Below are 25,780 nucleotides of genomic sequence, written 5' to 3'. Positions count from 1 at the left end.
ATACAAACACATGGAGGCTAAACGATACACTACTAAATAACCAAGAGATCACTAATGAAATCAAGAAATACTTAGAAACAAATGACAATGAAAGGACGATGGCCCAAAACCTATGGGATGCAGCAAAAGCAGTTCTAAAAGGGAAGTTTATAGCAATACAATCCTACCACAAGATACAAGAAACATCTCAAATAAACAACCTACCCTTACACCTAAAGCAATTAGAGAAAGAAGAATAAAGGAAAACCCAAAGTTAGCAAAAAGTAAGAAATCATAAAAATCAGATCAGAAATAAATGAAAAAGAAATAAAGGAAAAAATAGCAAAGATCAACAAAACTAAAAGCTGGTTCTTTGAGAAAATAAACAAAATTGATAAACCATTAGACAGGCTCATCAAGAAAAAAGGGAAAACACTCAAATCAACAGAATTAGAAATGAAAAAGGAGAAGTAATAACTGACACTGCAGAAATACAAGGGATCATGACAGATTACTACAAGCAACTATATGCCAATAAAATGGATAACCTAGAAGAAATGGACAAATTCTTGGAAAAGCACAACCTTCCAAGACTGAACTAGGAACAAAAAGAAAATATAAACAGACTAATCAAAAGCACTGAAATTGAAACCTTAATTTAAAATCTTCCAACAAACAAAAGCCCAGTAACAGATGGCTTCACAGGAGAATTCTATCAAACATTTAGGGAAGCGCTAACACCTATCCTTCTCAAACTCTTTCAAAACATAGCAGAGAGAGGAACACTCCCAAACTCATTCTACGAGGCCACCATCACCCTGATACCAAAACCAGACAAAGATGTCAGAAAAAAGAAAACTACAGGCCAACATCTCTAATGAACATACATGCAAAAATACTCAACAAGATACTAAGAAACAGACCCAACAGCACATTAAAAGGATCATACACCATGATCAAGTGGGGTTTATCCCAGGAATGCAAGGATTCTTCAATATATGCAAATCAATCAATGTGATACACCATATTAACAAACCGAAGGATAAGAATCATATGATAATCTCAATAGATGCAGAAAAAGCTTTTGACAAAATCCAACACCCATTTATGATAAAAACCCTCCAGTAAGCAGGCAGAGCGAACTTACCTCAACATAATAAAGGCCACATATGACACACCCACAGCCAACATCGTTCTCAATGGAGAAAAACTGAAACCATTTCCACTAAGATCAGGAACACCAGGTGGCCCACTCTCACCACTATTATTCAACATAGTTTTGGAAGTTTTAGTGACAGAAATCAGAGAAGAAAAAGAAATTAAAGGAATACAAATCGGAAAAGAAAAAGTAAAACTGTCACTGTTTGCAGATAATATGATACTATACAGAGAATCCTCAACATGCTACCAGAAAACTACTAGAGCAAATCAATGAATCTGGTAAAGGAGCAGGATACAAAATTAATGCACAGAAATCTCTTGCATTCCTGTACACTAATGATGAAAAATCTGAAAGAGAAATTAAGGAAACACTCCCATTTACCACTGCAACAAAAACAATAAAATACCTAGGAATAAACCTACCAAGGGAGACAAAAGACCTGTATGCAGAAAACTAAAGGACACTGATGAAAGAAATTAAAGATGATACCAACAGATGGAGAGATATACCATGTTCTTGGATTGGAAGAATCAATATCGTGAAAATGACTATACTACTCACAGCAATCTACAGATTCAATGCAATCCCTATCAAATTACCAATGGTATTTTTCACAGAATTGGAACAAAATATTTCATAATCTACATGGAAACACAAAAGACCCCGAATAGCCAAAGCAATCTGGAGAAAGAAAACCAGAGCTGGAGGAATCAGGCTCCCAGACTTCAGACTATACTACAAAGCTACAGTAATCAGGACAATATGGTACTGGCACAAAAACAGAAATACAGATCAATGGAACAGGATAGAAAGCCCAGATATAAACCCACATACATATGGTTACCTTATCTTTGATAAAGGATGCAATAATATACGGTGGAGAAAAGACAGCCTCTTCAATAAGTGGTGCTGGGAAAACTGGACAGCTACGTGGAAAAGAATGAAGTTAGAACACTCCCTAATACCAAACACAAAAATAAACTCAAAGTGGATTAGAGACCTAAATGTAAGGCCAGACACTATAAAACTCTTGGAGGAAACCATAGGCAGAATACTCTATGACATAAATCACAGCAAGATCCTTTTTGACCCACCTCCTAAACAAATGGAATTAAAAACAAAAATAAACAAATGGAGCCTAATGAAACGTAAAAGCTTTTGCACAGCAAAGGAAACCAAAAACAAGATGAAAAGACAACCCTCAGAATGGGAGAAAATATTTGCAAACGAAGCAACTAACAAATGATTATCTCCAAAATATACAAGCAGCTCATGAAGCTCAATATCAAAAAAACAAACAACCCAGTCCAAAAATGGGCAGAAGACCTAAACAGACATTTCTCCAAAAGAAGATATACAGACTGCCAACAAACACATGAAAGGATGCTCAACATCACTAATCGCAAATCAAAACTACAATGAGGTATCACCTCACACGGGTCAGAATGACCATCATCAAAAAATCTACAAACAGTAAAGGCTGGAGAGGGTGTGGAGAAAAGGGAACCCTCTTGCACTGTTGGTGGGAATGTAAATTGATACAGCCACTATGGAGAACAGTATGGAGGTTCCTCAAAAAACTAAAAATGGTACTACCATACGACCCAGCAATCCCACTACTGGGCATATACCCTGAGAAAACCATAATTCAAAAAGAGTCATGTACCACAATGTTCATTGCAGCTCTACTTACAATAGCCAGGACACGGAAGCAACCTAAGTGTCCATCGACAGATGAATGCATAAAGAAGATGTGGCACATATATACAATGGAATATTACTCAGCCATAAAAAGAAACGAAATGGAATGATTTGTAGTGAGGTGGATGGAGTTAGAGTCTGTCATACAGAGTGAAGTAAGTCAGAAAGAGAAAAACAAATACTGTATGCTAACACACATATATGGAATCTAAGGGGAAAAAAAAAAAAGGTCATGAAGAACCTAGTGGCAAGATGGGAATAAAGACATAGACCTACTATAGAATGGATTTGAGGATATGGGGAGTGGGAAGGGTAAGATGTGACAAAGAGAGAAAGTGGCATGGACATATATACACTACCAAACGTAAAATAGATAGCTAGTGGGAAGCAACCGCATAGCACAGGGAGATAAGCTCTGTGCTTTGTGACCACCTAGAGGTATGGGATAGGGAGGGCGGGAGGGAAGGAGATGCAAGAGGGAAGAGATATGGGAACATATGTATATGTATAACTGATTCACTTTGTTATAAAGCAGAAACTAACACACCACTGTAAAGGAATTATACTCCAATAAAGATGTTAAAAAAAAAAAAGATGTGGCACATATATACAATGGAATATTACTCAGCCAGAAAAAGAAACGAAATTGAGTTAGAAAAACAAATACCGTATGCTAACACATATATATGGAATCTAAAGAAAGAAAAAAAAATGGTTCTGAAGAACCTAGGGGCAGGACAGGACTAAAGATGTAGACATAGAGAATGGACGTGAGGACACGGGGAGAGGGTAGGGTAAGCTGAAAGGAAGTAAGAGCGTGACACTGACATATATACATTACCAAATGTAAAACAGATTGCTAGTGGGAAGTAGCCGCATAGCACACGGAGATCAGCTCAGTGCTTTGTGACCACCTAGAGGGGTAGGATAGGGGGGATGGGAGGCAGACGCAAGAGGGAGGAGATATGGGTATATGTGTATACATATAGCTGATTCACTTTGTTGTACAGCAGCAACTAACACAACAATGTAAAGCAATTATACTCCAATAAAGATATTTTTTAAAAAAATTTTAATTAAAAAAAAACAAGGACTGTAACAAGAGACAAAGGACATTACATAATGATAAAAGGATCAATCCAACAATAATACATAACAATTGTAAATATATATGCACCCAACATAGGAACACCTAATTATGTAAAGCAAATATTAACAGACATAAAGGGAGAAATGGACAGTAACACAGTAACAGTAGGGGACTTTAACATTCCACTTATATCAATGGACAGATCATTCAAACAGGAAATAAGGTAACACTGGCCTTAACCGAGACGTTAGACCAGATGGACTCAATAGACATATACAGAACATTCCATCCAAAAGCAGCAGAATACACATGCTTTTCAACTGTACATCGAACATTCTCTAGGATAGGTCATATGCTAGGCCACAAAACAAGTCTCAAAAAATTTAATAAGACTGAAATCATATCAAGCATCTTTTCTGACTGTAATACTAAGACTAGGAATCAACTACAAGAAAAACAACTGCAAAAAACACGAACATGTAGAGGCCACTAAACAACCAACTGGTCACTGAGTAAATCATAGAGGAAATCAAAGAACATCTGGACATAAATGAACATGGAAACATAATGATACAAAATCTCTGTGACACAGTGAAAGCAGTTCTAGGAGAGAAGTTTATAGCAGTACAAACCTATCACAGAAAACAAGAAAAATTGCAATTAAAGAACCTAACCTTACACTTCAAGGAACTAGGAAAAGAAGAATAAACAAAACCCAAATTTAGTACAGGGAAATAAATCATAAAGCTCAGAGCAGAAATAAAAGGATTAGTGACTAAAAAAACTGGAAAAGATCAATGAAACAAAGAGCTGATTCTTCAAAATATAAACAAATTGATAAACCTTTAGCCAAACTCATCAAGAAAAAAAAAGAGAGGATCCAAACAGATAAAATCAGATATGAAAGAAAAGTAGTTACAACCAAGACTATAGAAATAGAATGATAAGAGATTACTAAGAAAAAGCACACACCAATAAAATGGACAACCAAGAAGAAATGCGTAAATTCCTAGAAACGTATAACCTCCCAAGACTGAATAAGGAAGAAACAGAAAAACTGAACAGACCAATCACCAGTAATAAAACTGAATCAGTAATAAAAAAAAAAATTCCCCCCAAAAAAGTCCAGGGTCGGATGGCTTCACAGGTGAATTCTATGAAACGTTTTTTTTAAGTTATCATCTATCCTTCTTAAACTATTCCAATAATTTACAGAGGATGGAATGTTCCTGAACCCATTCTAGGAGGCAAGCATCACCCTGATACCAAAATCAGACAGACATAACCAAAAAAAGAAAATTACAGGCCAATATCACTGATGAACATAGATGCAAAAACCCTCAATAAAATATTAGCAAACCAAATTCAACAATACATTAAAAGGACCATGCACCATGATCAAGTGGACTTTATCCCATGGGTGCAAGGAGGGTTCAATATCCAGAAAGCAGTCAATGTGATAAGCCACATTAATAAATTAAAGAATGAATAAAAATCATATGAGCATCTCAACAGACACACACAAAAAAGCTGACAAAACTCAACATCCATTTATGATAAAAAAAACTCTCAACAAAGTGGGTATAGAGGGAACATGCCCCACATAATAAAGGCCATATATGACAAACCCACAGCCAACATCACACTCAAACAGGGAAAAGCTGAAAGTATTTCTTCTAAGATCAGGTACAAGACAAGGAGGCCCACTCTCCTAGCTTTTATTCTACATAGTACTGAAAGTCCTAGCTACAACAATCAGACAAGAAAAAGAAATTAAAGGAATACAAATTAGAAAGGAAGAAGGAAAATTGTCACTGTTTGCAGATGACATACCATATGTAGAAAATCCTTAAGATGCCACTAAGAAAACTACTAGAACTCATCAATGAATTTGGTAAAGTTGCAGGACAGAAAATTAATATATAGAAATCTGTTGCATTTCTATACACTAACAATGAACTATCAGAAAGAGAAATTAAGAAAACAAGTCCATTTATAATTACATCAAAAAGGATAAAATACCTAGGAATAAATCTAACCAAGGAAGAAAAAGACCTGGACTCAGAGAACTAAAAGACACTGAAAGAAATTGAAGATGACACAACCAGAGGAAAAGATATACCGTATTCATGAATTGGAAGAATTATTGTTAAAATGACCATACTAGCCAAGGAAATCTATGGATTCAATGCAATCCCTATCAACATACCAATAGCATTTTTCACATAATTAGAACAAACAATTCAAAAATTTGTATAGAAACACAGAAGACCCTAGACAGCCAAAATAATATTGAGAAAAAAGAACTAAACTGGAGGTATCACACTACCTGAGTTCAAATCATACTACAAAACTATAGTAATCAAAACAATACAGTATAAGCATAAAAACAGACACATAGATCAATGGAACAGAATAGAGATCCCAGAAATAAACCCATGCTTATATGGTCAACTAATCTACTAGAAAGTAGGCCAAAATACACAATGAGACAGGCTCTTCAATAAATAGTGTTGGGAAAACTGGACAGCTGCATGCAAAAGAATCAAACTGGACCATTTTCTCATACCATATACAAAAACAAACTCAAAATGGATTAAAGACCTAAATGTAAGATCTAAAACCATAAACTCCTAGAAGAAAACATAGGCAGTAACCTCTTTGACATCAGTCTTAGCTATGTTTTTGGATATGTCTCCTCAGGCAAGAAACAAAAGCAAAAATAAACAAATGGGACTACATCAAACAAAAGCTTTTGCACCATAAAGGAAACTGTCAACAAAATGTAAAGGCAGCCTACTGAAAGGGATAAGACATTTGCAAACACTATATCTGCTAATGGTTAACATCTGAAATATACAAAGAACACATAAAACTTGACATAAAAAAAATAAATAATCTGATTAAAAAATGGACAGAGGACCTGAACATTCTTCCAAAGAAGACAGACAGATGGCAACAGACATGTGAAAAGATGCTCAATATCACTAATCAACAAGAATATGCAGATCAAAAACGTAATGAGGTATCACCTCACACCTGTCACAATGCCTATTACCAAAAAGACAAAAATAACAAGTCTTGGCAAGGACATACAGAAAAGGGAACCCTCATATAATTTTCACAGTGAAAATTGGTGCATCCACTATGAAAAACATTATGAAGTTTCCTCAAAAACTTAAAAATAGAGCTATTATGTGGTCCAGCAATTCTACTTCTGGGTATTTTTTCCAAAAAAACCAAAAATACCAATTCAAAAAGATATATGTGGCACCCTTATGTTCACTGCAACATTATTTACAATAGCCAAGATATGGAAGCCACCTAAGTGACCATCAATAGATGAAAAAATAAAGAAGATGTGGTATAGATAGTCAATGGCATATTACTCAGCCATAAAAAAGACCTAGAGAGCATTATGCTAAGTGAAATAAGTTACACAGAGAAAGACAGTATCATTATGATTTCATTTATATGTGAAATCTAAAAACAAATGAACAAACATAACAAAACAGAAACAGAGTCACAGATACAGAAAACAAAAAGGTATTTACCAGAGGGAAGGAGAGTCAGGGGATAAGTGAAATAGGTAAGCAAGATTAAGAGGTACTAACTTCCATTTATAAAACAAATGTCACAAGGATGTAATATACAACTTAGGGAATACACTCAAAAATATTGTAATAATTTGCATAATGACAGATAGTACTAGACTTATCATAGTGATCATTTTATAATGTATAAAAATATCAAGTCACTATGTGGTACAACTGAAACTAATATAATATTGTAAGTCAATTATACTTCAATAAAAAATAAATGAACAAAATTTGTTTTATTTTTAAACAAAGTTAATAACTACAAAAATTATTAATTTATTTCTATAAATTATGTAACAGAACCGAAGTACATAAGAAATTTAATGAGTCATTTCTAATAACACTGTTTCACACGTCACTGGAAATAACCAGCCTTTGTCTAAAGAGAAGAATGACTTAAAATTATAGCGGAATTGAAATCTGAAAGTAATTCCTCTTGGCACCATCATGGAAACAGGTGCCAGTACCAAACAATCACAAGCAGAAAGACCATTTCCATTCTTGCTTTATTCAAAAATTAATTCAACACCAGTATTAATTATATTAATTTGATATCGATTAAATAAGAATATATAGATCAAATTTCTTTGATCTATATATTCTCAGCATCGAACTAAACGTAACACATATTCAAATGTGGGCTGATCTTAATAAAAGTAATATTACGTAGCAAAACCTAGTGAAATAAATTATTTCTAATGACCATTTTAGAAATTCTTCCCTGTTTCTTCACTGTTTAATGACCAATGGGTCATCAAAAAAGACCACAGTGTGTCATTGAAAAATATGTTACTCATAATATCTGATTGTCCTTCATTGTTAAAGATGATGAAAAATATTACATTTAAAATCAAAGGTAAATTTTACCAACTTACATACAAAAATGACACTACATCCAGCTTATATAACAAAGAAGAAAGAATATTTATAAATGTTAAATTCATCTTAAAATGCTGCCTTCTAAGACATGGAACTCAGACCTAGTCCACTTAAAGTCAACTCACACTGTTGTCTAAAATGTCTGTTACGCAGATACCAAATGGGATTTGCAGCCTGCCAAGAGATTAAAACTTAAATTCATCTATATACTTTATTGAGCGTTGTTTTCTTCCCCTTTTTTTAATGCTATGAGGCACTGTAACTCAAACCTAATGCTGGACCAGGAGCTGTATTGATAAATAAGAACTTTACAATAGCCATTATTATAATGAAGTCGCCACCAGCATTCTAGTCTTCATCAGTTTTACTCTTTCCAAATGTTTCATTTATAATTCGAATCAGTTAAACATAAACCCATGTTTTCTTCCATAGACCTCAATGTTGACATCCACCAGAAATATTCTCGACTTTTTGAAGTAAAAATGTCATTAATTATATACACCATTTAAACCTGTGGCAGATTAAAAATGGCCACAAATTCTTTGATATGCCTCCTATGGAGAAGTAGAGTCTATGTCTCCTCCCCTTAAATGTGAATGGGCTCTGTGACTGATTGCTTTGACCAGCAGTATGTGGCAGAAATGACATTGTATTATTTTCTGGGCCTAGACTTTACGAAAATGACAGCTTTCACCTACTGTCTTTCAGAACACTCTTTCTGGAGGAAACCACCCTCCACAGAAGAAATTTGATTATCCTGAGACCACATCCTGTAAGGTAACGCAAAACGGACATGTGGAGAGCTCACATGAGGAGAAAAATACCTAATGAATCTCCTCCCACTCTTCAAGTAAAGTTTGCTTCGATACTAGATATGTAAATGAAGAGGCCTTCAGACGACCCCAGCACTTAGCCACCACCTGACTAGAACAATATAAACCAGCAAAATCCTCCCCAAATTCCTGACCCACAACATAGTGAACAAAACTAATTAAATTTTGATGTTGTTTGCTGTACAACAGAAAAACAAAAACTATAATTTCATTTTATGGCATGTATAAACTCACCATAACAACAGAAAAGAAAGCAGACTGCCAATTTATAGGTATAATGCAATGAAATTTTTAAAAACTTTTAAATTATCAACTTACTATCTGCGAAAGTTCTCTTAATTGTCTTCCATTAACTAACTCATGAGTAAATCATGAGGTAAACCAATGTTCTCAACTACTTTTGATTCTCACAGTGTGAAGGAAAGTGTCAAGGTTACAAGGACATGACCCCGAACCTGTGCTCCCATCAGCTGAATTGTACACTATCAAGAATTCGTTGTTTTTGTACATTTTTAATCTCAGTTTTATCTGTTAATATAATTACATAATCTGGTTAAATATTTTTTAAAATCTATAAGAACTAGAAGTAATTGTTCCCATGAATAAATTGAACACTTTATAACAAATTGATAAAGGCTAATTAATTGCTTTAAAAAGAAATACTGTCAAGAGGCAAGACTATTTATAAACATTTAGTATAATAACCACTGGGACCATTTTTAACTGTCTCAGTACACTTAAAAGGAAATTGAAACTAGGAATTGAAGATAATGTTTTAAAGTTTTTTGTTTTGTTTTGTTTTTTTAACATCTTTATTGGAGTATAATTGCTTTACAATGGTGTGTTAGTTTCTGCTTTACAACAAAGTGAATCAGCTATACACATACATTTATCCGATTTAAGAAAGTCCATGATGAACTCCAATCAGGAGATCTATGCTCACAGAAAAGATGTGGGCCCAACATCAAAAGACTGAACTATAAATATATATTATGTTTTAAGGTATGTACAGATCATCTTTATGACTACCCACTTTGTCCAAAAAAAAATTTTATAAACTTAAAATTACCAGGCCAACTAAGTTGGATATAGGAGCCTGTACTATAAATTCTTTTTTAAAGTGTTCTTTAAATTAAGAAATAAGGATGAAGTTTCAGTTTTACAAGATGAAAAGAGGATGAATGGTAGTGGTAAGGGTAGTACAACAATGTGACTGCACTTTATGCCACTGAATTATACACTTTATAATGGTAAAGACGGTAAATTTTATGTTAGGTGTCAAAAAGACTGAAGTGAATAGACTTCATAATAATAATCAAAAAGAAATCAAAAACATTACGTTGGGCAAATTAAGCCAGTAACAAACAGTTCATATTGTAGTGGGTCAGGGAACAGGGATAGAGTGGTATAGAAAGAGTACATGTGGAATTAAAGAACTTTCTGGGGAAATGAAAATGTTGTGTATCTTGATCAGAGTATAGTTACACAGTTACATATATGTCAGAACCCAAGAAAATATACACCTCTGATCTGTTCGTTTCACAATATATGCAAATTACACACTGATTTTTTTTAATGGAGGTATTGGGGCTGGGGCAGAAAGACTGAAGAAATTAGTCTAGAATTTAATTCATAAGAGTTATCTCCTGAAACAAAATAATGGTATTTTTTAACCACGAGAATTATTACACAGAGCAGCTCATTGAAAGGTAAATCACTAGTTGGTACAGAACAAAGACATGCTACAATTTCTGACTAGTCAGTCATAAACGTTTTTAAATGTAAATAAGATATCACCATTCTTGATTACTTAAACTAAAACAACATATCTAGAAAGACTACAAGACTCAGCTTTCTTTCTTTATCCCTTTCTATGTTTTTCCATCTGCCTAATTCCTCCCTTCTACTTCAAGTCAATCCAATTTAATTCAACAAACCTGTTATACCTACTCTGTGTAACATATTATGTGAGGAGTTAAGTATTATAAGGTAATACAAAGATGAATATATAGTAACCTCGACCCCCCCAAGGCACTTACAATCTACTAGATGGCATTAAACAATAGATAACAGCTACAAGAAAAGACTTCATGATACCCGCAATATTCAAATTGAAACCCTGTGCAATTCAGACCAATATTTTGAAAGGTGATTTTTTTTTTTTAAGTAAGGCAAAAGAGCACTAAGTAGCTCGTCCTCTAGGTTTATTCCCTACTCTACCCCTTTTTATTACCAGTGCAGGAAAATTCCATAAATATCTCTGTGTTTCCAAGAAATTTAAGAATGCAAATACAAAGGCTCTCCTATATTTTTATACATAAAAGATAGAAAATTCATGGTTAAAATTCTATGAGTGCATGAGTAAAAGGCTCCACCATATTTCTAATAAAAGATATTCAGTTTCATTCAAACCATTGACCATCGTTCCTGGCGATATATGGAAAATCATAGATTGCAGACTTTTCTGGAGTGAATTATTCTGCTTTAAAAACGAAAACTCTAAAATTAGAATTATGAAGTGACAGAAAACATCACAATCTGAATTCTACTTACACAAAACCACATGATTTTCAATGCCAAGTTCCTAATTTACAGCTGGGAAAATCACCATTGAAGATAGCTGAGCTTGGATCAGATTCACTTAACATAAAACCAGATGTAGACCTCAAATTACATGTGACATCTCTAGCCACTCATATAAATAAGAATAATGCAAGCTGAAAGACAATCAATTCACCTAGACCTTTCTAAATTTGGCCACCCTAATGGTGCTATAATGTCCCTTTCCTAAAGTTCTGAAATAAATTAGGAGAAAGGAAAGAAGAAAACATACATATCTTCTTTAAGTACAATTAAAAACCTTAAATTACTCATTTCAGTTCTTCTACATAAAGTCCTTTAAACAAGTCAAGAAATTCTAGATCTTGAAATACACTTGTCATTTTAAAAATATAAAGAAAAAACCCTATTAGACTCTTAGGATATTAAGTCTTGGTATGTCACCTCAGAACTCTTCCCCAAACAATTCGTCACAAGTGAACAGGAACAAGCTGTACTAAGGATGTACAGAGATATTTCTTTAGTTGTTTGTTTAATCAGCTACTGATTTCCCACCATAAGGTAAAAAAAACAAATGTAAGTCAACAGAAGTCTGTCTGCAACTATAAAATCACTTTACATCAGTTGGCTTTAGAAGTTTGTACCCTATGGAAAGTCCATTTAAAATTTTACCTGGCACATACATGCTAAAATATCTTGTTTGCCGTTTGAAGCCACACTAGATTCCAACCCACAGAGACAGGATTTCTAGTTTATTTCTCACAACCTGCATGTACAAAACCCAAAATCGCAACATAGAAAAGCATTGTTAAAATTCTGTAATAACAGTAAAGCAAAATAGTTCACCACAGAGTTCTTTTCTTGGGAATTTTTTAAAGCCTCTGTATTCATAATATCCAACACTTCAACATCTAAATTAAGTATTTCAAACATACAAGGCTCACCTTGGAACTCTAATGTAAGAGCTGTTTTAGGTTATGAATCAAACCTAACCTAGCTCAAACACTGAAAATTGAATAATAATGCCATGATTGCTTAATATGAACATGATATCAAATTCTATAATTATTTCATGGTTTATTAACAGTATATTTCATACTCAATTTTAAACGGAAATTAGTCTTGTGCTTCTTTATAGGCACCTACTACATGTGACTTCAAGAATTAAGACTGTCATGCAGCATCACAGAGAGCTGATGTGTTGCAGCTGCATCACTTCAGAAACATCAGAATCTAGTACCGAGCTTTGCCCGTAATAGTGAATACCACTTTGAGTCAATACTATAGTCTCTCACTGCTATACGGAATTCAAACCATGCAACCCTCACTGTCATATTGATGTTTTCAACATTACCAAAAACCAATAAGCAAAAGTATTACTCAAAAAACACTTGGGATATTTGGAAGGTGAAACAATATGGGTTAAAGTTTTCTCAGTTATGAAGATACATCTGGAAACTCCTTTTGTTTTCAACTTAAGAAATACTTTATAAAATACACTGGCCAATTTCCCTGCCTTAGGAAATAAAGTATAGAGAGTCCTCAAATTACGTATATCCTTTACACATGAACTATTCAGGGAATGAAATAGATTTTTTCATAGGATGCAGTGAGAGTTCCATCTTCTCTTTCCACTTTTCATCCTCACCACTACCATGCAATGTTAAAGCAATACATGTTGTTAGATACTCATTTCAGAAAAGAACGAACAGATACAAAGAAAACTATAAAAGTTTAGCCTTGATAAAAAGTCAACAAAGATAAGACACAATAGGTATCTTCAAATATATTAAGACAGAACTCTCAGCTAACGAAATGAGATGCTCTTGACCCACAAGGCCTATAGTCATTTTGCCAACCCACACTCTTCCCTTCATGTTTCTTCTAGCCACAAGGGTAGACAATCCACGCCAAGCTACATATCTCAGCCATAATAATTATTCCTAAGGATAAGAAACTGACTCCAGCTGGATCAATCTATCTTTCCTCAGGATATTTGCAACTAGAAATAGAAGGGAAAATCCCATACATCACAAAACTCTCCTCATCTTCTAAGTTCTAAACCCAATGCCTTAACTTACTCCTCGGCATGCAGGTTCAGTCCCACTTTAGAAATTCTGCCTGAGCTATTCCCTAGAGTACTCTTCCTCCAGATATTTGCATGGCTGGCTATTTCTTGTGAGTCAGATCTCAGCTTTAATGCCCCCTGTGGACAAAGGCATTAGTAAGCAGCCACTTAATCACTGTCATATCACCTTATTTTAATCCTCTGCATAGCACTTACCACTTTAATATCCTTCTTTTTAATACTCACTGCTGTATCTCCAACACCTAGAACAGTGCCTGGCACAAACTATACACTCCATTCATAATTTGTTGAATAAGTGAAAACTGTGAAGAAATGAGCCCAAAGCCAACAGCCATGGTCTTATCCCCATGGAAAAGCCAGTCTGAAAGAATGAAGCCACTAAGGAAAGAGACAAAAAGAAAACAAAGTAGAACTCCTTGAGGCACCTGAGTCACTTCAGTCATTCCAAAGACCAGCTCCAACCCTGCCCATACTACAGTTTGATTATGTATAGCAGAGGACTTTAAAAGGGTGTGCACATACCACGCTGGGGAGGACTAGGGGGTATGTAAGACGATCCATCAGAATGTGAGAAGCAATACTACATTTAAAATGGATTTTGTATTATCCTTTGTTTTATAATGTACAGAATACATTACAGTCATACATATACACAATGTACAGATAAATATACCCATACTGGATGTACATCTGATACCTAATAGAGGTGAACAATTGAAAAAGTCAGGAAACTATTATTGTTAATGAGCAAATTTGTTTTTCTTAAGCTAGAACGTTTCAGGTTTCTTTCATTTCTAACCAAGAGACTTCTGAAATGTACTTAACACACATTTGATGCTCAAATGCTTGTAAAATGATGAATGCACAGATATTCTTTATGGCTCCAGAGAACAAGTAAAAGCTAAAGGTAGACAGATTTCAAATCTACATCAAAAATAACTTTCTAAAATTTAGACCTATCTAAAAGTAATCACTTCCTCTCCAATTATAAATTTCCCATTACTAGACAGGTTCAAGTAGAAGCCTGATAACCATTAGTAAAGGATACTTAGACATGATTTCTGCACTTGTGAGGTAGTCTATGTATCAAATGTTAACTGAGTGATACCACGTCCTAGGGATATAATGGTAAGTTTAGTCCTTGTCCCCGTGGAGATCACAATTTAACAGACCAGAAAGACACACGTGCAAACATTTATATAGTATACATCTCTATATACATGGTCCAGTGACAGCAGAGGAATGTGGTAATTAACTGCATAGGTGGGAATATTTAAGTTGAATACTGAGGGATAAGTAAAAGTCATTTTTCCTGTTATGCAAGAAAGATGAGAGCATTCCTAACAAAGAACACATGAGAAGGGACACAGATAGAAAGTACACAGTACAACAAACCCAAAATACAACAAATAATGTGGAATCTGAGGATGATAAGTGGCCTATGGTGAGAGAATATCCACAAATGAAGCTGCTGGATAAGTGGCTAGGAGCCAAAATATAAGGGGTCATACCAAGGAGTTCGGAAAGAGCCATAGAATAATAAAAATAACTATCTTAGAGTGTTCTATTTTGTTCCAGACAGACACCTAAACTCTTTAGACACTCTAGCAGTTTCAATTCTCACAAGATCCCTATCATTATCTACACTGTTTAAATAAGGAAACTTAAGCTAGAGACAGCCCAAGTAATTTGACTAAAATCACAGTTACATTAGTGTCAGAAAGAAAATTTACTGAAGAATTCTGAGAAGGGATGTGTAATATGGAGGTGTTTGAATAAGTGATATGTATTTTAGAAAAACAGCTATGAGGCAATGTGGATAATGGGGTAGAAGTAGGATAGGTTAGTTTTAGGGAAATGCAACAGACAAATATAATCCAAATGAGCGCTACCGAGGCAGTGGGAATAAGGGGAAAATACTAAAGGATTTCACTGGTTTCTAGCTTGAGCAAGCAGGTAGAAAAGCAAGTTTGGGTGGAAGAAATGAGGCAGAAAATGAGGAGACAAGGTATAAAATGATTAGATTGAGCTTAGGCAATATGGACACATTTAGTTTTGAGGTTTCAATAAAAAAAAGCAAAGGGAAAAGGTCCAATAGGAAGTTAACTAAAAAGAGTTCTTTCTGAAGACAGGTGGGAAGACTGGCTAGAATAAGTATATTTAGAAATTATCAATATACATAGAGCAGTTAAAAAATTAGGCCAAGCAAAGTAGAAAATATCCACGAGTCCATACTGATATTAAATAAATAAATATGTAAGTAAGTAGTGGGAAATTGATTAATTTTCCTTTCTGAAGAATTCCAAATCATTTATATAGATACTGTACCCTCACGGAGGTGGAACTCCTCACCCCTTAAGTATAGGCTGCAGATAGTGACTTCCTTCTGGAGAGTACAATACAGAAAGGAGGAAAAATAAGAATAACTTTAAAACAGAGAAGCCTGACAAAAACCACCTCAGCCAGATGATCCAAGTCAATATCAACAATAACTCATGATGATAGTATGTACCCTTGATACATCATGATAAAAATGGCACTTTACCTCTTAGTCTTTATGCCCAAAACCCATAACCCTTTCTAAACATGAGAAAAACCACAACCCCAACTGAGGGACAATCTACAAAATATGTGACCAGTGCTTCTCAAAACAAGCTGTCATGGTCATCAAAAACAAGTAAAGTTTAAAAAAAAACAGCATAAGAAGAACCTAAGGACACATGACCACTAAATGTAATACGGTATTGATCTCGAGAAGACAGCAGTGAGCGGTGGCTTGAAACAAGATCTTAGTGCCCTGCCCAGGAATTGAACCTGGGTAGCCTGGGTGAAAACCACAAATCCTAGCCACCAGTCCACCAGGAGCTAGAGGCTAGAAGCAAAGTTGCCCTGGCTCTTGTCCCCATTGAAAAATGAATTTCTCAAGGAAGCAAAAACTGTAAAAACAGGTACAAAGTTTACTATTAAAGACACAGCACAACAAGTGGGAGAGCACACAGAGAAACAGTTTGTTTATTTAAAACAGAAGCAAGGTAGAGATACACACCGGGAGAGAAAGGGTGTGGGCATCCTCCCCAATGAGGAGGAGTGCACCAGAAAGGTGATTCAAATCACTTATATGTGAGGGTTCTTCCCGGTCTTTGTTTACCTTAGGTCAATTATCTCATTTCTTTTCCACATCTGACCTGTCCTAGGGCCCTCCCTGACATGTGTGCGCATCTTTTTGCCAAGATGAATTCAAGTGCAGAGGCCTATGGGGAGGTTGACACCACCTATTATGGGGTGGCACCCCCCACCCTTGGCCCCCAAGGAGACTTTCTGCGCATGTAGAGCCGGGGAGGTCTCCTTGACCTCAAGAATGAGCCATATGTGATCTCTTTATCTTTTATCCAAGCAGGACTCAGCTCCTCCTTGCTCTTGCTCTTATCTTTATCTTAGAGTATTTGTCCACAGGGTACAGATTCCAGCTATTCAGCCTGGGGCCCATCTATCTCCTGCCTCAGTATCCTTTATGAAAATCTGGAATAGAAAAAGGGCAGTAGACAAAAACTACAAAAATCTGAATAAAGTATGGACTTCAGTTAATAATTATGTATGAATATTGGTTCGTTAATTTTAACGAATGTAGCATTAATAGTGTAAGTTATTCATAATAGGAAAAACTGAATATGGAGTATATGAGAACTCTCTGTATTATCTTCACAATTTTTCTATAAGTCTATTCTAAATAATGAAGTTTTTCTTTAAAATCAGGCCAAGAAGAAAACCATTACTATTCAAGAAATACATAGAGGAAAATAAATCAGCAAAAGAAATTTAAAAGGAATGACCATATAGAAAGATAGAATGATGCCTTAAAAGTCATAAGAAAAAAGTGTACAAGAATAAAAATAGGTATAAAAAATAGAGGTCAAAGAAGATAAGGAATGAATACAAACCACTGGATATAGAAGGTCACGGGTAAAAGAAAGGTTCAGTGGAGATGCAAGAATGAAAGGTAAATAACAGTGCTTTATGTTGCTTATGAGCCACAATTTTATGATATTCTCAGTCAAAAATCTCTTAAAAGATTCTCCTGGTTTCAATTCTATTGCAAGTGTTCCTTTTTCCCTGAATTCACATCAGTTTAGTCACCGAAACATAATTCTTATTCAATCTTCTTTCACAGTGAAAAGTATTAGGAGATGCATCAGATAGCATACTTTAACCTGGAAGTAACAGAAAATTCCAAAAGCAAACTGGCTTAAATAAGGAAATGCATAACCATTATCTCATATGACAAGAAGTATGGGTAGAGCAGGCTCTAAACACTTCAAGTTAGAGCTTCAGAAATTCTCTGTAATTCCCTTGGACCTGACCTCCTATGTGTAACTTCATCCACAGGCTGGAGGTAAAAGCAAAATAGTTTGAGACTGTGATCTGCTCATCTTTGAACCTATCACTAGCAAAGAAAGGGAAGTACCATGTTTCACTTAGACTTACTAGAATTAATTCTGGAACTCGGAATGAAGACTCTTTTCTCTGAGTCGAGTGAAGGAAAACTCCTTTCTCTGAGTCACGTGAAGGAGGGTTAGATACCTGAACACAGGTTCTGTTAGAAAGGTAGATAGGAGAGGAATAATGCTAAACACGCAATCAACACTTAGCCAATACAGGAGGCTCTTATTTGCATAATTTCCTACCTTTGGGGAAGTTTTTAAAATTCCTTTAATACGATGAAAATACGCTTCAATAAAATAATGGCCAAATAATTTCCTTCTTCAAATAACCAAGTGACAACCTCAGAGACAGTCAGTACTGTTTTATAGGTCAAAAGGAAAAATGTGGTATGACTTTGTAAAATTTCTCTTATCACTCAAATTTGTATCAGAAAAATAAAATGTGTTTGGGTATTTTAAAACCAGGGACTTGATACCATTTCACTCTTCAAAATTGTTATTTTGTTGGAGATAAGATGTTAAGAGATCCTAAGGTAGTAGAAAGAGCACTAAGAGCCCTGGGCTGCAGCCCTAACTCTTCCACTAAATTACAGTACTATCACAGATGGTCACCTGATCTATGTCGGTTTCAGTTTTCCCTTCTGTTAAAGTAGAAAGTTCAGGTCATCTCCAAATCTTCTTTCTAGTTAATTCCTAGTTATAAATAATATTCACTTGTTAACTAGAATATTTACGCAGACTATTTAAAGTTGTAAATCTGGGCTAGCCAAATACTCAAGATGCCTTCCAAGGCTACATACAAGCCAATGACATGAAGCTTTTCCTATAAAACTTCACTTTACGAAAATCTTCACCATTGCCAGCAATGCAAATAGCATGATGTTACAATTTCTGAAATAACTCAAAAATTCCGTTTAACTTCTCTTTAAACCCAAATTCACTATTGAAAAGTTTCAGTACACCTACAGAAGCAAACTGTCACTGTTGGACAGGGAATGGAAAACGACAAAAACGTAACCACTTTGAAATTCAATTAAAGACAAGGTATCTAACCACTAAGCCTAAAATGAAGAAGATGAAAATCAAAGCACAATGAGAAAGCTGGAATTCAAGTCATAATCAGAAATAGGAATTCTATATAGAATAAGAAATAGGGGGGAAATAATCCCCAAAAGTAAAACCAACATATAGACCTAAAAGAAATTAAATGTCTCATGAATTTCTTTCAAAGACTATTATTTAGATAAACTTGATAGAAATAATTTCCAAAAACAGGTTGATGACAGTGAGAAACAGGAGAGGAAACCATTACCCTGTCCTTTGGGAACCTCAAATTAATGAATCTTGGCAAACCAGACAAAAATCATATGGGATGACTTGATAAAACCCCATGACTTAAGCCAACTTCATTATGACCCGGAGTTGGTTCTTCTCAAAATTATTAATAGTGAAAAATACTTACACAGGATACACATGATTGCCAGGAAAAAAAAAAAAATGCACTTCTTTGAAACAGTTTTTAAAACAACAAACCACCCACAGAAACCACATGGGCACAAAATGAAACGATTCTGGTCACTGATTTGTAGAAGAGCATTTAAGCACTCCCCAAGTGAAAGACTCAGCTTTAGCCTCTCTTTCCGGGACAAGCAGAACATCCATGAAAACACCTGATTTGGACCTACCAAGAAAACAGTGCAAACATACCTGCACTGGCCTGAGTTTCAAGAGAAATAACTTTCTCCAAGGAGAGCCTAACAGTTTTAAGAGACCACTTCCTTGTTTTAAGAAGACATTTTTTGTTTCCTCACAGTAAGAATTTATATAAAGCTTAAAAACTCCTCAAAATAAAATAAAATAAAGTAAAACAAATCTCAAAGTACTTAACATTATAATATTAATGACACATAAATTAAATCCTCCTGGAAGCACCACTCTGTACTATCAGTAGCAATATCATTAATATGTGAGGAATACTCAATTTATCCAATTATGTAATAATACCCTAGTGAAATAGTATACCAGAGAGGTACATTTCAAAAGAGAAAGGAATAAATATAGAGGAAGGGATATTGCTCAGGAGACAGGCAAACTATATGGGTTGCATATAGTTGCACTGGAACCCTAGAAGCTAAGCTGGGTACATTAAATAGGTATGAGGTCCAGAAAAAGGAAGCCAAATGAAACCAGAGCCAAATACAGTCTAGCACAAAGCACTGCCTAGGGTAAAGTGCAAAGACTACATAAAAATTCCACTTATGTATAGAAATATCAGATAGGTACTAGATATATTAACAGAAAACAGAAAGTTAATCTTGACCCTCAACATCACTAAAAATTCACCCACACCTTTAAATAAGTAGGAAAAAAAGGGGGAGTTGCCATGGCCTATATTATATAGTTTGTAAAGGACATAAAGAGAACACAATAAAAACCAGGCAGAAATGCAAGAGCTACAAGTTTACATATATCTGCACACATATTCTTCACAGGGCTTTCAATTTCCTGATACAGTGCCATAAAAATTGGGGATTTTTTCCCCCTCTACTTTGGCTCTATGTAAGGTGCTTACTTTTCCCTTGGATAGGCTGGCAAAACTCAGTTTGTCAAAGCTTGCATAACCTTGAAAAACACATATAATTTCCAGAAGAAATAAAGAAAGAATGGAAAAATAGATGAGTTTCCAAAAGAAACAATTTTAAATTGTGTATATCTATAGCCCTCATGCTTTAGAAATGATGTTACTGGTGGTATTTGTTACCACATGCATGAATCCTAAAAAGACCAAAGCATTGAAGCCATCCAAGTACAACTGTAGCTATCTTAGTATAGTTTGAAGACAATGAAAAAGGTAATAATACCAAGGATGGAAAGCCCTGGGATTGTTACCTAGTCAGAAAGAAAACATATCTGAAGAAAGATTAGATCTGACTCATTTCAGAAAATGAACAGGGAAGTCCTATAACTATACTGAGGATCTCTAATTAAACAAACAGCATAAAATTTGTACACCAAAATCCTTCACATTATAGTAAAATAACTGGGTGTTTTCTAAATAGCTGTTGAGTAAAATGATCTATTATAGATGCAGAAATGAGAAATGTCTGGTTTCTTAAGGTTTACTAAGAGTAGGAAGTGATATGTCTAAGATATAGGAAACGACCAAAAAATACGGTGCACATTTCTGGTGTGTAAATTCTACCCAAAGATTTAATGACAGGTTAAAAGGCAAAACTTTACTTTTCACAGTAAATAACAAAGTATACTTTATACCTTGTTATATTTATAAAATGTAACATAGAATAAAAGATAAAAGAATAAATGAAAACAAAAAAAAACATTTTCTAAATATCACCAGAAGTTTACTCACAAACATCTTTACTACCACACACCACTGGAGTATCTATTATTTCTGTACTATGGTTACTTCAAAGTAAAAGTATGATAAAGTTTGGAGAAAAGTTTAAACTATATCCGTAAAGTATACAGATAGCATTCTACTTTCAATCAAAATGGAGACACACAGACCACATTTAACGTCCCAACTGAAAGAACTACAAAACTGAACAAAATATATGAAACAATTGCTTTTAGATACTGGATAACAGACAGCAGAGAATTATAATTCCTGAGGGAAAGGAAACAAACAAGGTAAGCATTATAAATGACCAGTTTACAAACTGGAGTCAGTTTACAAGCCGGAGTATATGGTGGGGAAATCCAAGCCTCTCACTGAGTTGAGGAGACAGAGTTAGAAGTTTATAAGGTAGCTAGAATTTCCAGGGCCAAGAACTTGAGAAGAGAGAACTACACCAAATAAGAACTCTAGAGATAGAAAGTTCTGCTCAAGTCTTGGGCGGAGTACTAACCTCTATACACATGAGAGAAAACTACACAATGAAAGAAAAAGAAAAACAAAAGTAAGCAGAACAACATCTGGAGCTCATACAAGCTGGCAATAGTTTGTATTCCTATCAGTCAGAGTGGATAAACCTCTTAATACATAGAGCATTCAGGTGAATCCTCTGGAGGGCATCTCCTTAGCAATGAGGCTAAATTAGACACAACAAAAGGCTTTCTTGGACCCACACTAACAAATCTTAAAATGTACCTCAAAATAATCCAACTGAATCCACGTAATATAACTTAGAGCCAGAACAAAATACAGCACTATTTGAAATAATACAACAAAATTCAGCAATCAACAAGATAAAATTCAAAATGTCTTAATCCAATCAAAAACTAACAGGCACACAAAAAAATTAGGAAAATAGGACCTATAACCAAGAAAAAAATCACTCAATAAAAACAGAAATTAACAAGATGATGCAATAAGCAAAGACATGAGAACAGCTGTTATAAACATGTTTCATATGTTTAAGAAACTAGAAGAAAAAATGATCATGGTGATAAGAAACATGGAAGATGTAAAAAAACTCAAATGGAACTTCCAGAGGAGAACTTCTAAAACAAAAAATACAGAGGATGAGATTAACAGCAGATTAAACACTACAGAAGACAAGATCATGAAGCTTAAAAATTACATCAGTAATTATTCAAAATGAAGTACAAAAAGAAAGAATACTGAGAAAAACTGGAATAATATCAAGTAGTCTAAAACATGTGTAATTGGAGGTTCAGAAAAGAAAGGAAAGGGTGTGGAACAAAATATATGAAGAAATACAGCTGAAAATTTTCTACATTTCATGAAAACTATAAACCCAGAGATCCAAAGATCTAAACAGCTAAGCAGAACAAACATAAAGAAATCATAGCAATGCACATCATATTCTTTTGTGAAAAACTAAGAAAAGAGAAAAATTTTTAAACAAGCCAAAAAAAGGGACACATTACCTACAAAAGAACTAAAATAAGAATAAAAGCAAACTTCTTGTCAGAAACCAGGTAAGCCAAAAGACAATAGGTAAATATTTTTAAAGTACTGAAAGGAAAAAAATATATGGCAGCATACAATTCTTTACCCAGAGAAAATATCATGAAAAACTGAAGGGGAAAACAAGACATTTTCCAAGACAAACAAAAGCTGAGAGAATTATTTGCCAGCAGTCCAACACTAAAAGAAATGTTAAAGAAAATTCTTCAGAGACAAGAAAAATGAAACTAGATTGGAATTTAGATCTGCACAAAAGGAACTGGGAGTGCCAGAAATGATAAATATGAGGACAAATACAAAAATTTAAAGACGGAAAGCAGCAACGGCACCCTCAGAAGCTATGGGGTCCCTGGCTGCAGGTAGGGAACTAGGTGGGGGAATCATTTAATACTTCACATTAGGACAAATATGTGAAAGTTCCTGCCAACCCATGAGAATTTCTTACTTCGGACATTTTTTGTTCTACTTACTGCATAATTTTCTTAGAAGTTCTTTTTTGATGCCATGCTCTGTGGCTTGCATCAAAAGAGGAGTTTCTCTTCATGAAGATTCCTAACATTGGTAACGTGATGAATAAATCTGAGATCATTGGGGGTGGAGGTGAAGGAGCCTATGAAATACTACTTAAATGCAGACACAAGGTAAGACATTAGTGTGAATGCCTCTTCATAGGGAAAATTCCTTTCAGAATTAAAAGAGAAAGGGGAAAAAAAAAAAAAAGAGAGAAAGGAAAGACAGCCTTACCAGGTGTCAAAGGAATGTGGATAGAAGAGGCAGAGTTAAGGCAGTAAACGCATGAAATAGTGTAAATCAAGAAATTCAAGGACAGTGAAGCCCTGTGGCTTGCGGGGCCTTGGGTCCCAGGCCAGGAATCAGGCCTGAGCCTCTGGGGTGGGAGTGCCAAGTCCAGGATGCTGGAATGCCAGAGAATTACTGACCCTAGGGAATAATAATCAGCAAGACCTCTCCTGGAGGTCTCTGTCTCAACTCCAAGACCCAGCTCCACCCAACTGTCTGCAGGCTCCAGTGCTGAATGCCACACGCCAAACGACAAGCAAGACAGGACCACAAACCCACCCATCAGCAGATAGACTACCTAAAGTCATAAAGCCCACAGACACCCCAAAACATAACACCTGACGCGGCCCTGCCCATCAGAGGGAAAAGATACAGCTCCACCCACCAGAACGCAGGCACCAGTTCCACCCATCAGGAAGCCTACACAAGCCACTGGACTAACCTCACCCACTAGGGGCAGACACCAAAAGCAAGAGGAACTATGAGCCTGCAGCCTGTGGAAAGGAAACCTCAAACACAATAAGTTAGACAAAATTAGAAGACAAAGAAATATGTTCCAACGAGCGCGCAAGGTAAAAACCCACAAGATGAAATAAATGAATAAGAAATAGGTAATCTACTTGAAAAAGGATTCAGAGTAATGATAGTAAAGATGACCCAAAATCTCAGAAGTAGAATGCAGAAAATACAAGAAATGTTTAACAAGGACCTTGAAGAACTAAAAAAAAAAGTGATAAACACCACAATAAGTGAAATTAAAAATACACTAGGAAGAATCAATAGCAGAATAACTAAGGCAGAAGAACAGATAAGTGAGCTGGAAGACAGAATGGTGGAAGTAACTGCCAAGGAGCAAAAAAAAGAAAAAAGAATGAAAAGAATTGAGGACAATCTCAGAGACCTCTGGGACAACGTTAAATGCACTGACATTCAAATTATAGGGGTCCCAGAATAAGAAGAGAAATATACAGGGTCTGAGAAAACATTTGAAGAGATTATAGTCAAAAACTTCCCTAACATGGGAAATGAAATAGTCAATCAAGTCCAGGAAGCGCAGAGAGTCCCATTCAGGATAAACCCAAGGAGAAACAGGCCAAGACACATATGAAACACAAACAAAACTTAAATACAAGGGAAAAGTATTAAAAAATGCAGCAAGAGAAAAGCAACAAATGACATACAAGGAAATGCCCATAAGGTTATCAGCTGATCTTTCAGCAGAAATTCTGCAGGCCAAAATGGAGTGGAAGGATATATTTAAAGTGATTAAAGAGAAAATCCTATAACCAAGATTACTCTACCCAGCAAGGATCTCATTCAGAATCAATGGAGAAGTCAAAGGCTTTACAGACAAGCAAAAGCTAAGAAAATTCAGCACCACCGAACCAGCTTTGCAACAAACGCTAAAAGAACTTCTCTAGGCAGGAAACACAGGAGAAGAAAAGACCTACAAAAACGAACCCAAAACAATTAAGAAAATGGTAACAGGAACATACATGTCGATAATTACCTTAAAGGTAAATGGATTAAATACTCCAACCAAAAGACACAGACTGGCTGAATGGATACAAAAACAAGACCCATATATATATTGTCTTCAAGAGACCCACTTCAGATATAAGGACACATACAGATAGAAAGTGAGGGTATGGAAAAATATATTCCATACAAATGGAAATCAAAAGAAAGCTGGAGTAGCAATACTCATATCAGACAAAATAGATTTTAAAATAAAGTCTGTCATAAGAGACAAGGAAG

At 35.1% G+C, this 25,780-nt stretch overlaps 1 protein-coding gene and 1 long non-coding RNA gene across 13 annotated transcripts in view; one reads left to right on the top strand and one right to left on the bottom strand.

Moving 5' to 3' along the window:
* Positions 1–25,780, bottom strand: part of CCDC91 (coiled-coil domain containing 91) — a 422,422-nt gene that overhangs the window by 357,032 nt on the left and 39,610 nt on the right. The window lies entirely within an intron of this gene.
* LOC309610006 overlaps positions 1–25,780 on the top strand; it is a 42,350-nt gene that overhangs the window by 4,989 nt on the left and 11,581 nt on the right. Inside the window, exon 1 of the long non-coding RNA XR_014233695.1 lies at positions 1–25,780. This exon is cut by the window's left edge and continues 4,989 nt beyond it. This is a non-coding gene — a long non-coding RNA (uncharacterized lncRNA).

The sequence above is a fragment of the Balaenoptera borealis genome (genome assembly GCF_965194805.1).
Source record: "Balaenoptera borealis genome assembly, chromosome: 13".
NCBI classification, from domain to species: Eukaryota; Metazoa; Chordata; class Mammalia; order Artiodactyla; family Balaenopteridae; genus Balaenoptera; species Balaenoptera borealis.
Note: the sequence above shows the minus strand (reverse complement) of the source record. Positions and strands in the feature narration are given on the sequence as shown.